Genomic DNA, 15,287 nt, shown 5'->3' on the forward strand with positions numbered 1-15,287 from the left:
AAATGCACTAAAAATACAATGTGTGAGATTCTCCACTTTTAAGTCAATAGCTGACTCGGAGTTAAGCTGGTCTGTAACTGCAAGTCCTCCTACTAGGTGCCCGAGTTCAGCCAGATATTTGCACCAATTGGTTTTTGATTTGTTCCTGAACATCGGTTGCTTTGTGCTCCTCCACGGAGTTGATGGCCAGACGGAAGACGCCCTTCTCGAAGCGAGCCATGTCGATTTTGAAGACAGACCTGCTGGAAGTCGACGATAGGATTAGGTCCATTAGACCGTCACCGAAAGCCGCCTCAAACAGAGACTGCTGCTCCGTCGACATGCTCCCCCCGGGTCTACACGTGTCTATTACCGCATAGTTAAAAGAATGGGCCACCTCTGCGTAAGACCTCTTGTTCTTATCTACACTGGTCCTTTGCAAGGAGCTTGATGTTTAGCTCTCTTCGAGCTTTTTGGTTCCTCAGGTGTTCGGAGTCTTTTACCTGACTCCGGAGGAATTTCGTTTGTACCGATCTGGGGGGTCCAACTGCCCTGAAGGCTTGTTCCGGCAGCCAGTAACCGCTGTTTGCGATCTGCGCGTCTAGCGGCACCAGAGCGTTTACCAGACTTTCGGGCAGGGTTCCCTTCTCCTTCGACTTTTTTGTTTTAGCGAACATTGCGAATCTGTGCCCCTGCCACAGCCGAAGCTGTGGGTGGATTGCCACTTGCGTGGGTTCAACCTGGAGTAATAATCCTTTTGTTATTACCTTCGCTCATCTTTTTGGGTGGTTCGCATTGTTCGCTTCATCCTCCTACTTCCCGAAAGGCTTACTAGAAGCCATTCGGGGTGTTTCGTCCTATCCTCCTCCTTTTACAGCACGGGCTTGGGACCGGCTATGGCGGAGTTAGTCCCACAACAGTTACAACATGTGTTTTTATGTAGTACATATCATTATTGCCCTTGGATAAACCTGATATATAAGAATATGTTTAAGTCTAATAAATAGAACAAATGTATAAAGCTGAGAATAATTTCCACTTCTCAAAAGCCACTGTCTTATCAAAGCGATATTGCTAGTTGTCACTGTTATCTAAGAGCTATCGGCATTTGTAGCTTCAGCAGAAGCAGCATTGAGTAATACACAGAGCCGCAATTAAACAGATTTGTTACTGTATTTTTTTACTATTCTATTTTATTTGAGTAGCCGCTTTGAGTTACACACTCAAAAATTAATTCGGGCATTTTCAATTTATAATCGCACAGTACATCCTCTCTACGGTATGATTTATTGTTTGCTCAGTTTAAAACCTTTTTTTTGTGTGTTCTACAGTTAACTCGGTCCAGTCAACTTGTGAGCGCGTCAGTTTTTAGACATTAACTAGCTAACTTCCACAGATCTCTCTGCTTTTGCATATCGCTGATCGCAATTGTTTCAGCGTTGTTTGTTTTTTCTTGGCATTTATTTGTGAAAACTTTGATGCCGAAATTGCCGTTTTGAGCAATAAAATGTGTGCATAAAATATTTAAGTGAAGAAGTTACAATTTTTAATGTGTCATTTTTAAAGTAAAACAAAAAAGTTTTAATTTTAATAAGCAAATAACCATTTTAATGGAATGAAAAGCATTTAAATTGGCGAAAGGGTGCAAACAGTTAAAAGTGAAATCTTCGGTAAGAGGTAAGCCGAAAAATGAGATTAATGAAGTTACTTATTATAATGGGTGCTTAAATAGTTTCAGTTGTGTTTGTAGCGGATTTGCTACGTCGTATGAGTTTGTATAATAATTTGTGTTGTTTTTCTTCCTAATGTTTGTCTTTTTTACATTAAACGTAAATTTTATAAAATACAATAGGAATAGTTGAAAAAGGTGGATACAAGCGAATACTGTTACCGGATATTCGGATATATATTTGGTACAAAAATAGTAGGTGATTGTGTAATTAAATATGAATTATGTTATGTATTTTAAGTAAAATACTGCATTAACTTTAAGTTCCGGATTGCCCAAGGAAGTTTCGGAAACGATCTATCCTACTGAACCAGAAAAAATATTGACAAGTAATAACCCATATGTTGAATAATAACCCCTCAAAATATTGGATAAACGAATATTTACAGAATAATAAACGGATATTAAAAGTCTCAGCGTAAAATGGTTTCTTCTAACACCACTCTTTTTGAATACTGGTTAAGACGAGGTTTTTCATACTAAGTAAATTTGTGTTATTTGTTGTTAACGCAATTAAAAACTTTTATACCTTTGATTTAGACGTCCACAAATGAGGCTAAGTATCGATAAATATAATGAACATTAATACTTTTGTAATTACTAAGTTATCTAGTATCATTAGAATCTGATAAAGTAATCTTTAATATCACATTTATATATTAAATTGATTTATGGCCCTGTGATTTCAATTAGATAAGTATTCATTGTTATCGAGTTATACAATTAACCAATAATTCAATCAACTAAATTACATTAGGGTAGTAAATTCTGGGTATAATTATCATAGAAATAGGCTTTGAAGGGATTTAACAGGGATTTCACTTATGTTTTAAGAATGGTAATAAGTAAAGAAACTTTAAGTTCAGTTGCAACCGAGTTATGAATACTTTCACAAATGGAATGAATTAGAGTGAAATGTGTGGATACAGTATACTCTCGAAAAGTAAATTCTCATAAAGTAAATAATCGCGGAAAAGTTAATCAGCTTTAAGATTACACATGCACCTCGAAAAAGTAAATTTTTTAATTTACTTTTCAGAGAGTGTGGTAAAAAATTCGAAACGAAGCAAGCAGCGTTTTTTACGATGTTGCAAAAACACTTACTCTCTTGTTTATCGCGTCTTTTTAGTAAATAAACTCTCCTACCTGATCCACTGGTTTAAAAATGAAAACGATGCAAATCAGGTGTCAGACTTTTTGAATTGTCATACAAAAATGGTCAGAAAATATATTGCAAAAGAAAAAAAACAAAAGAATATTCAAGATTTTGTCCCTTCATAGTAAATACATATGTATGTATGTAAATGTAAATATTTTTTTCATGTAAATCCATATGTTTTATTGAAGCAAATAAATGAATGAATTTTTTAAGTTTAAAAATGCATTTAATATTATAAAAACAGATAATTTATGTATATATTTGGAAAAGTAAATTATTCGAAAAAGTAAATTACCCAAAATACCAATCGATTTACTTTTCGAGAGTAATCGGTTCACAACTACGCCTACTTCCCATATAACTCAATTTTGAATCCTTCTGATTCTTTCACTTTATAATGTATACATAAGGAACCGATAAAGATAGCGAAATAAAACTTTACACAAATACTGTATTTGAGCTGTGACATCACTTGTGGAAAAATTGTTAAAATCGGACCATGACTTTTCAAGGCCCCTGATATCAAACATGAAGAACTCAGTGCCTAAGGGCAATTTTTCACCGAAAATATAGGTAAATCTCTAAATAAATTGCGAGAGTATAAAATGTTCGGTTCCACCCGAACTTAACCTTTCCTTACTTGTTGTCATATAAAATTGTATAATATGTTTAAAATATTATCCAAAAATATTAAATCAATCCGAGTAAAAGTCTAAACGATATACCATTTGGAAGTTCCGCCCATCAGGCCAAGTCAGTTTGAATGTAAAACTTTAAACGGGTTTATCTCAAAACCAAATTTTTCAGGTCAGTAAATGATTTCACGAAAAGTTATAAATCGATTTTTTTTTTTTAATTTTACACACATCTTTGAAATAGCATTATCTAGTTAATGAACGAAGGATTTTTTTATTTTTATTACTACTATTTTTCGTGCCAATTATGCCGAAAATTTGACCAAAAAAGTGCGTTTTTCATTAGATTCTGTCAAAAATTCAAATTTAATATTTCCTTTCTTCCTTCGTTCATTAACTAGATTTATCCATGTACTATCGAAGTATTTTTGGTTTATTGATTTTCGCTGAACCAATAATGAGTTAGCTGTCCACTGCAAGGGCGTTTTTTGGACACATCATGGAAGATAAGGTCAAAACTTTTCGGAATTTTTCATTAAAAATTTCACAAAATACTATTTAAATACGTATCTTTGATATGCTCTATTGTTTAAATGAAGTAATGTTTGGATATGTAAAAAAAATTAAAAAACACCCTTGTTTTGAGTTTCTGAAACCCACCCAACCCATTAGTGTTGTTAATATCTATCAGAAGAACTTTATATTCGGATCGGATCATGGGGACTAATAATAATAGTAATAATAAACCCAATGATTACCCTCCTCAAGAGAAGCGAGGGGCGCAGTCCGCAATAACAGAAACAAAAATTTCTAGAGATGGAATTTAGAATTACGTAAAAGAAATTTTGAAATTTTTAGAATATTACTTATTGAGAGAAGATAGAATAGTTCTTTGATACTAAAGAGTGATTCTGTTAAATGAAATCTGCTAGAAGGAGAATTAAAATCCTGACAAATACCGCGAAATGGTTCATTTAGCTCAAAATTTATGCTAGAATATTTTAAAAGTAATAGTCTAAACTGTGATGAGCGAGCAAGGACATTAAAATTAATAGCAGATCAGAGGAATGTTGTGAAACAAATGAAATGTTACTTAACAAACTGATCCATTTAGAATCCATGAAACCATTTACCATGCCAAACATTTCCCTTATATTATTCCCGATTAGTATATAGAGGAAGATTTAACGTAGTATCACAGTGTAAATGCTCCAAAGGCAAAAACTACAAATTGACTCTAACTTATCCGAATGAATTTGGTAACCACGCTTCCATCACAGAGTATCAAATTCCAATATGTAGGTCTTACCAAAGTTGTAAAAATAATTTTAGTACTACACGGGTCTATAAATTCATTAGACCAACGTTTAACAAAGTTAGGGTTGCCTTTTGCTTTTAAAATCTTGTATTAAGACGAAGCTAAAAATTAAGTTCAGGTTCTTAATAGTTGTTTACAGAATTCAGTCTTGAAATAAATTATAACTATTTGAAGAAAGCGTAAGACATTGCTGCTGCTAGAAACTAAGAGGTTGCTGTTGCTCGGTAAGAGATGCAAGTTCGGTTTGGCAACTGGTATAGTTTCTTCTATTCGACAGGTAAAGAATCTTTAATTCAGTATATTGAATTTGAGTACGCAGTTGCCAAAGTTTTAATTATTTGATAAAAGCGCTATTGCAATGTAAATCGGTTTACTTTATTTTAAGGACACGTGTATTTGGTCTCAATATATTGGAATGTATATATATTTCGAGTGAGACAATCAAATCAATTAATTACTCCATTTCAGTATATGTAGTAGTATCTCGTGTACTCGTATTTAAAGTCCTTAACTCAAGAGCATGAGAGCCATAAATGTTATAGAGAAGAAATATTTTTATTATTAAAAAATCTTTATAACAGTTTTTCCGTATCTTCAAGTGAAAAGACGCGCGTGTGTTTAGAAAAAAATTCAGTGTGATACCATATATTTTATATTGTTTGTAGTACAATAGGTCGCACGCGTCATAAGCATGCTGAAATTAGACACTTGCTGTATATTTGCCATTGCTTTTATTTATGCCAATTTTCTTTGCTTTTTTTCTGTCTGCGTTTAATTGCAGTTAGTTACTTATGAGCACTCTACCTGTTGCGCTTTGTGTGTGCGATGGTGTAGATAAAAATTATTTTTTCGCACATAATACAGCGGCATATATGTACATCCGTATATACTTATATACGTATGTACATGAAAAAGTAATTTTATTCTCGTCATTGCTACTTTTACCGCAAGTTATGAGTTAAGTAATTGATATGCGCAAAAACTGAGGGAGGTAAATATAATTTCAGATACATAAATACTACATGATACTATATATATTAGTAGGTGTGTCATGGTAAGTCACTGCTTTTAATTGTTCCTCATAATTAAAGTTATTTGGATTTCTATTCAAATGCAAAGTAGTACAACTTTTTCAGTTCGTTCGCATGTAATAAGCGCATGACTAAGTGTAATTCAATTATTCTCCCACAATTTATTATTTTATTGTTAATTTAAAGGTTTTTATTTCATATCGAATTTTAGTTAGGTTAGGTTAGTTTATGTTATGTTTTAAGGTTCCGTTGATCTTGTGAAGTTCAAGTACCGATCCTATGTGATACGAAAAACTCCTAGGTATAGATTAAAAGACCGGCCAAAGGCTTTGAGTCTATCATAACTCAGTTGAGGTGACTTATTTCTATTATAACCATTATATGCGATTACAGATGAGTAAGTAAAGATTTCGAGATTCCCTACTTAAAAAAAAATTAAAATTTAGTTTGGAATCTATTTTTTAAAGATTATCTCTTTCAAATGTTGACCGCGGCTACGTCTCAGATGGTCCATCCGTTGAGTACAATTTTCGATGACTCTGTTCGGTTCTCTCAATAAATCCATTGATTGATGCGATGTGTGGGAAGTGAAACTAAATACCGCCGAGATCACGAGCTACAATTTAAGGCATCGAATAGTCGGTTATCATGGCGCGGTGCAGGCACCATTGACGGTTATGTTCTCACCGGCATCAATCTTGAAGAAATATAGACCGTGATTCCATTGGCCCATAAACCACAGCTAATCGTTGTTTTTCTGGAGAAATGACAGCTCTTGAATCTCTTCAAGTTCTCTTCGTCTTACCCATTGAGCCAGAAATGAGACTCATCGTTGAACAGAATTTGGCTCGAATCTTGGAACTTTTCAAGAGTCCATAGAACGAAGCGATGTCATTTGTGTAGGTCGGGCGGCTTCAGTTCTTGCACAAGTTGTGTTTTGTAGGCTTTCAATTTAAGATCTCGACGTAAAATGCGCCGTGTCGTTCCATATGTCAGTCCAAATGTTTAGGCCAAAATTGTAAGAGTACGACGGGACTTCGAGTCATTTCCAGTCTGCTTATATTAGCACTAGTGTACCTTTTGTAGCAAAACTATTATTATCTGAGAATAATTTTACTTGCTGTAAATACTATTTTTATTATGATTCACCTAAATTCTCATATAGTCATTAAACTAAATCTTTTAAGCATGTGGAAAGTGCAAAATATCTCATTTATGGCATCATTTCCTAAATATAGAGCTGTTTTATGCAGTAGTACCGCGCCTTACACGTCCCCTGGACAAGGTTATTTTCTTTCAACGTCGTGATTATTTGTATTTTATTGACATTTTCATATCTCAATGCGCTTTGTTCACCGTTAAGCTAGAAACAAATAAAGTTAAATAAAGATATGCACATATCGTATGAATAAGTAGATATACATATATCCACAAGTTAACATATTATAAAGTGCTAAATGTAAATATTTAAAAACACACGCCGGTAAATCGTGCATGTTGCTGATAACAAGGCCTATTAACACTTATTGAGGTAATAACTAACAACGTGATGCGAAACTCTACGAACCTTACAAAATTATGACGTGTATAAATATACCATTGTGTTTATGTTAAATAACAAGTTTAAAATTGCACTCCTTCCCAGGCAATTTGTTCCTATTGGAGGTATAATTCCGGCCTGTCTACGCCGCAACCCTTTGCCCTTTCTTAGCATTAATATCATTTAACCTTAATTGAATTACGAAAAACAATGACTGTTGATTTATAAAAAAATATGAATAAATAAAAAATTGCTACATAATATATCGGAAAAAGTCGTCCCTTCTGTAAATTACTCTATCGAAAGCTTTTCTAACCTCGATGTACTTGGTACATAATTGTAATATTTTGCACAATTTTAAGTTTTTTGAGTTATGCGAGTCAGTGTAAAATTGTGGATAGATGGGAACTTCGTTTAAATTAAAGCCTCCCCAACTACTTTTCGTAGGGTCCTGTAACAACTTAGGTATGCCATCCATTATACTCTCGTAAAAAAAAAATTAAAAAATGGGCTTGGTGACTCCCATTTTTGGGTCAAAAACAATATTTCAGGAACTACTCGACTGATTTTATTGAAATTTGGTACATGCTAATTTCTTGAAACTGAAATTACCTCTGCCCTCATATACTCTATATGATGATTTTCGTTATTCTAGTTATTCTAGTGGACTAATATATAATATAAATTGTAAATGATTTTTAATGAGAGAGGAATACACGTGTCTCTACTATTTCAAACTCCAAAGAAAGCCTTGAGAAAACGGCAGTAAGCCCCTATTAGCGAAATTCGCTTGATCCTTATCACAATTTAAAAACTGTTATTTGCAAATACGTGTGCGCTTACGTCCAGATGTGTGAATTTGTAATGTAATTCATCTGATATAGCGTATCCATAAATATTTGCACAATATCTTAGCTGGCAATTAACAACAATTCATTCATATCATACACACTCGATTGGATATGTATACAAACATTTAAATAGTGGCTATTTATACATACATAGGTATTGGTTGATTCCGGCATTGTGAGAATTTGCATTATTTAAACGCTCGGTGATTATAAATGCACAAACATACTACTCGTACAACAACAATGCACAGATATTGGCGAAACGTTTTAATGCAACAATAATTACTAAAGCAAATGAATGCGAAATGTATAGGGAAGTCAATTACCATTTACATACACACATATACCCATATCGGCATGTATAGAAATAGCAGACGGTGGCTAAGGGGGTGGTGAAACTTGAACATGTTTACTCACATGACATTTTTAAAACACCCGTAACATTTAAAAGCTTTTACTATTCGTATTTAATATTAGCTACAGTCAAAAACTGGCGAGTGGCGCATCGAACATACAACTGGTATAAATCAAACGGTTTGGCATAAATAAATAGGGTTAAAATATAATGCGGTTATAAGATTTCAATGAGATATACATACAAACATATGTACATACATAATAGTTTAATTATTAAACCCAAAGGAAGGAAAATCTGGGTATGTTACCAATAATATGGCAGAAGTGGAGAATTCTCCATTTGAATTTTGTTTCAGAATCCAATAATGATGTATTTATGTTTATTTTTGCAAATTTCTCTGATCCTATTTAACTCCTGCTAGCCACGATCCGTATGACTGTTGAGTTAAAAGGCGACCAAAAGAGGTGCAATTGTATCAACAATGCAAATAAACAACAATTTTACAGTAATACAATATTTTGCAATATCCTACCAGGAGTCCTGAGTACTTAAGTCCCTTTTGGGATTCATTAAAAAAATATGTTACATAACACTATACGCCAAAATCGACTTTCTGTCTAAGTATTGGTTCAAACTATTTTCTCCGGTGTATTTTTCGATTTTCGTTACACTCCATATTCGAAATATTTCGAATCGTAGTTCGAAAAAAGGACTTAAACACAATTATTATTAATTACAGGATATAGCTACTAAAAAATCCAAAATATAGATATAATTTAAATTTTCTTCTTAATTTAATGGCACATAAAACTTTTTTTGTTAAGTTTATATGGCAAATGTTATAAAGGGTCCAGCATTTTCGACATAATTTTTTTATATTTTTTTCGAAGAACAATCTTTTACCTTTTATAGCATCATTCATAGTAGGACAATAAAATTAAGGGATTTATAAATCCTTCATTATTTTTTGTGCCCATAAATACTTAGGGCCAAAACATGGTGCACAAAACCATGTCTTCAATGAATAAAAGTTGATATTGGGGAATTATCTTATCTATACAAATCTTCTAATAAACAAATTTCAAAATATTATTTATTTTCGAAGATTTTTTATTACTTATAAGAGGCTTTTAGATATTTTAAGATAAGTGTAAAGAAAATTGTTTCCAAATCAAATATAGTACCTACAGAAATATGTACTAAAGGATTGCTATGAGGGGCCATCACTAGAATTGTAAACATGTACATATGTTCTATGATTAGAATAAATCTTCAAACGTTACGTGTATTAATCGTAGATCTTTTTTTGTATTAATGAAATATTATTATTTGTTAGAAAAATGATGATGGTACCAAATAAAAACTTCAGTATACAAAACCCTTAACAATATGAGTCACCACAAATCAACGAGAACGAAATTGCATTAATTACGTTTCGGTGCTAACCTCCAGATAATTTTTCCTCAAGTGAGTGGTCAGCGGAAAGAACTCACCAAGACTGCGATCTTTTTTGAAGCAAAGTCAGACGTTGGATAATATTATTCATTGATGGATATGTATTGAATAATAAAGTAGAATTTTTTCAAAATGTTTTGTACAGGTACTCGAACCCATAAAATATCAGACATCTGACTAAGAGATACATTATTATAATCACTTCAAATGGTATACATTGCAAAAGGTGTACAACATATGAAATATTTTTATGGAAAATTTATTAAGCACTTACATAAACCTAATCGAATATAACATAATACAAAATAATTTGAAGAGCTTAATGTTTGAGTGGTCTAGATCTTTCAATCATTGAAAAAAAAACAAGTTTTAAAGTATCTATATGTTTAGATAGTCTTGGAATAGCTGGAAAACAATGTACTTCAAAACCGAATGTAACCAGTTTGCTGCTCTTTTAATTTCCTCTCGATAATTACTTTCGAAATTACCACAGAACATGATGGCAATGTTGATATGATTGTCATATTTCTGCTTCAAAGTACTTAGATAATCGTGATAATTCAGCTGGAAACAAAGAATGAAAATATCATTGCAATAAATGTGAAGCAGTCATTGTCTCATTGAACTTCATTGTTTTTGACACGTTTAGATGTAATCAAATCATATGGAATCAGAAGTTAAAGAGATAACATTGCCAAGTCTCAGAGAAATGAACTGTCAAAGTTCCATAGTAATTGTAAACAAAAGCCGTTTATGACGTTATAAATCAATATATTTTTCTCTCAAACGCACTTCAAGGAAAGGAAAGTGTGTCATTCTCAGACGAGATATCTGTAATATTATTCTTTTTTGTTGTCTATTCACATAAGAATAGTGTATTGATATATTTCATAATTTGAAGGAGCCTCAAATCCTTTATATATTATATAAATGTCTTAACTATTTATTTATTTTTTTCAAAAGAACATGTCTTTAGTAGCAGTTTCGATCAATATCTTGCATTTACGTCAACGTTTATTATTATCTGGCGGAGAATTTTAAATTTTTTGACCGCAAGTAGTTAATCCGATTGTTTATTCGGTAATCTCGATAGCTATATCATTAATTTTTATAATGGCCTTGTGACGTTTTCTAAAAAATTTGCACGAATAACGTATTTCCTTAACAATAAGCGTGCAGAACAATTAAACTGTGGCACAACAGCTTACTTACGTAAACAATACAATGTTTTGATCAAATGAACTATAAATTGTTCATTTATCTAATCTAACTGTAGTTATGAGTGTTTAGTTAGTCTACATACTGTGCTTTTACGCTTCAATAGAAAATTTAGTAATTACTTGGAATCAATTACTTCATATTTGCACACTTTATAATTTCATTAATACACTAATTTAATTATTGATTGTACTTTACCAAATTTTTAGTGGCTATTAATTAATTATCGCGCCGCAATATTTGCTTTAGAAACATGCTTACATATGTATAATAGCTGTACCTATACGTGTCTAAAAATGTCTAAAAAGCTCCACTTGTGACAAATTATATGGCGTGTGATAAATCGTCAAGTGTCATTTGATAAATATGGCTTTACGCATTGTGAAAATCTCAGCAATAAAATAAGGTCTATGTCTGGCAGCTGTTATAAAATACTCTAAGATATAGTACAAACTTTGTAGATATGTAAGCGTGTTTCGAGATAATATAGCTAATGAGTGTTTATGTAGACATTTAGAGAGATTTTTTAATTGTAGCAGAGAATTTAAACAAAGAGCAAACAAGAAAGTTTGAATAACACAGAGAAAGTGTTTAGCAATAAAAAAAAGATCCCAAAGATCTCAAATTTACTCTTTATATACTCAAATAGTCGCCCCTAGTATGAATTTACCTTTCATTATTATTTGCTTTAATTAATTCATAATAATTATCATTTGTCAAGTAGAGCGATCATTAGATTAATTTTTTTTGTACGATCGTAAGATTGTATTAATGGGAAACCCAAGCAATAACCTTGATTAGATAGTTCTAGGTCATGATTCATTAATGTAATATTTCATTGGGAAAAACAAGTTCAATCGGTAGCTGTAGATTGGTAGATTGTAATAAAATTTTCATTAAGTTTTATGATGTAATAAACCACAAAAACTACACTGAAATTATAGTGAACTTAATTACTTAATTTTTACTCTAGCAACATGTTGCAAAAGATTATAACAGTTTTGTACATATAACGCTGAAACTTAACAAATAGTTGAAAGTGGTAACCGGCATTCTGAAGGATTGAATGTGTTTCTGACATGTCGAAACTATCTTTCAAATATAATAAATAATAGGTTTTCAATATTTTCAGTTGACTTTAACCAACGACTATAACGTATTTCATAATTTCCGTCTCTTTATTCTTCTTTATACTTGATATATATATAGGTCAGAATAAAAGACATCTTAGCTATTATTTTTCTTTTTCTATAGGATGTTGATATTTATTAAATATTCAAATCAAATCCATTAGAAGTAGATATTATATTAAAGAACTTTCATTGAATACTAGTTTTTTACTTTTGACGTCTCCTTAGAAAATGTTTTTGTACTTCTCTATTCGCTAATTCGCGAGAATGACTCAAAAACTAAGGTCTAAGGAACTTTTGCTCGCAAAGGTGGGGAATTCCAAAAAGAAGGGGAGAAGTGTTCCCTTGACATCTTGCAATTTACTTTGAGCTAGAAGGATCTAGCGACAGAACAGGTACTAGTGACTGTCCAGCGCTTGCTTGAGTATAGTGGTGCACCTACTATTTAACATTCCATTGTAGGTGAGATCGACTGCCTTAGCCAAGCGAGCTCATCAGCCTTGAAATTTCCTGCTATTCCGCTGTGGCCAGACACCCAAACTAGTCTGCTTGCGAAGTTTTCCGATGTAACTGATAACGAGGACTTCCCTATTCCCTCACCAGCCTAAAACGCACAGTCAGCGAGCTCAAGGCTAGTATCGCCGCTCTACTATTAGAGTGGATCGTCACCAGAGAACTGCAATTATTCCCTTTTTTGAGTCATTGGTTGAGTAACACAAAAAGAAGTATTAGTGCATATAAGTCAAAAATCATCAAACACAAAGATCCACTAAAACACATTTACGCACAGCACACAAAGCGAGAACATGAAAAATGAGTAAGTTTCTCTTCATACGTATCGTTGAAGTGCTCAATTGTCTCATGAGACAATAATTCAGTCAAGTTAAACAAAAATGAGCCATACCACCAAAATAACACCAATAGTATAGCTAAATAAATAAAGTGATACGAATAGGATCAAAGTAAAACTGACGAAGGCTGTGCCGCCGCTAGGCAAAAGTGCCCTGCGGGAAATGACTAACGATGTGTTTTGTTCTTTGATGTCGTGTATTACATTTAATGTTTTAAGTTAATTAATGACAGTAAAGTTAATACTTTTAGGTTCTAATATATTTCTTTTAATAGTAATGTATTGAAAATAAATAAAGACGCACGAAAATGCATGTTCAATGATATAATGAAACATGTAATGTGACAAAGTTCCTACTGGGTATCTTTACTTTCGTGCTCAGCTACGAAGTCACAATTCCACTCATGCCGATCAGTGTAGCGAGCTCATTCAAGTTTATTTTCATCGTGACCAATGAACAAGTGAGTAAAATGAAATTTTTAATATACGCTCGTTTGAGTCATAAATTGACGGCACATATAAGTGTAGAAATACTATGAGTTTTTTTTGGTTTGGTGGAAATGAGTCTTTGTCATTTTTGATATTTGTATTAGTACTCATTTACACCAATTTGTTTGGCTCATGAGTTTGTGCACTAATTTCATTATTACTCAATGCAGATCTCTGATCGTCACCTTTCTGATGGCTGCTGGGGGGGCAGTAGTAAATCCGCTGCAAACTTTATGGCAGCCACTTCCGCTTGTTAAACACTACAATAGTTCGGAAGCCTGAAGCTGAGGTTGATGAGAGGGTTTCGACAATAAACTTCTCTCCCCAACTTTACCCGCTAACTTTGGCCTATCCGTAAAGAAGCCGACCGAGCCTCTTATACAGTGACTCCTATCCACCCAAGACTGCCAGTCGAAGCGGTTTTCGCGGCCATACACCTTCCGGCTACGTCCATGGGTGCAATAAGTAATTCAGTGCTAAAGTCGGTGTGCACCAGATTGTTAGATGAAAGCGTATAATGAAATCTTCCTCCATATAATAAAGATTCATTGCAAGAATTAATCTCTACGAGTGAAACCTTTATTTCTGGTTTGACGAATTCAGATTTCAAGAATTTATGTAATTTGATATTTTTAATAAGACAATTAAATTTTCAAGCGCTATAAAAGTCCTACAAATGATTAAAATATTTAAGGAGTTAGTGGTAGCCAGAGACACGAAAAAAATGAGAATTTTGAGTATTTTTTTTGTATTAAATCATGTTATTTTACAAAAGTAATAATATGGCATTATTATACAATGTTTCGACTTGAAGTCACGAACATTTGAAAAAATATTTCCAAAGTTATAGCTTCGGTATTGACACAGTTTCAAAAAAAGGTCCTTGCGGTGACAATCATAAGTCCTTGGAGATTCATCTAAAATCAATCGAAAAAAAAAAATAGTTTTATAAGTAGATAATCCTGGGCCTGATCGAAGCTTTTTTTTTAATTAACGAAGTGGCGGGCAAAAAATCAACAGTTAATTTGTCTTAAAAAATCGAAATTTTTGAAAAAAAAATCATTCGAGCAGGCCGTAGTTTATTATGTATTCTAAAAGCTGTATGAGTTTCATTAAAACTTAAGGTTATCGAGTTACAGTTGTCACCAGTTCAAAAAAAAAAGTTTTGAGAAAAACGCATTTAAAGTTTTACGCTAGCCTTTTGGAGCGCCCGAGCGAAATCTTTGTTATTTGTCGAATAACTCGAAAAGTTATTATCGGATCAACTTCAAATTTTCAGAGAATATTTTTAAGATATTACACCTAACTAAAATGCAAAAAAAATATTTTTTGAAAATCCTGACTACCCCTAACCCCTTAAATGGTGTAATGGTTGTTGATATTGGTATTTTTACTATTTTGATATAAATATCAACAGTTTTGGTATTCCACAATATTATTTTCGATCCACAAATATGTTTTCTAAAAAATGTAAATGAGCAATAATTGTAAATATTGTGATTTATCTATTCTAATAGTTCTCAAATACCAAACACTATTATTTAC

At 32.6% G+C, this 15,287-nt stretch overlaps 1 protein-coding gene across 1 annotated transcript in view; it reads left to right on the forward strand.

Moving 5' to 3' along the window:
* The first annotated feature begins 1,345 nt into the window (after positions 1-1,345).
* Positions 1,346-15,287, forward strand: part of LOC105214783 (cationic amino acid transporter 3) — a 34,364-nt gene continuing 20,422 nt past the window's right edge. Inside the window, exon 1 of the mRNA XM_011188414.3 lies at positions 1,346-1,656. The gene's annotated coding sequence lies outside the window, so the exon portion shown is untranslated. The remainder of the gene's footprint in view (positions 1,657-15,287) is intronic.

The sequence above is a fragment of the Zeugodacus cucurbitae genome, chromosome 4 (genome assembly GCF_028554725.1).
Source record: "Zeugodacus cucurbitae isolate PBARC_wt_2022May chromosome 4, idZeuCucr1.2, whole genome shotgun sequence".
Lineage (NCBI taxonomy): Eukaryota > Metazoa > Arthropoda > Insecta > Diptera > Tephritidae > Zeugodacus > Zeugodacus cucurbitae.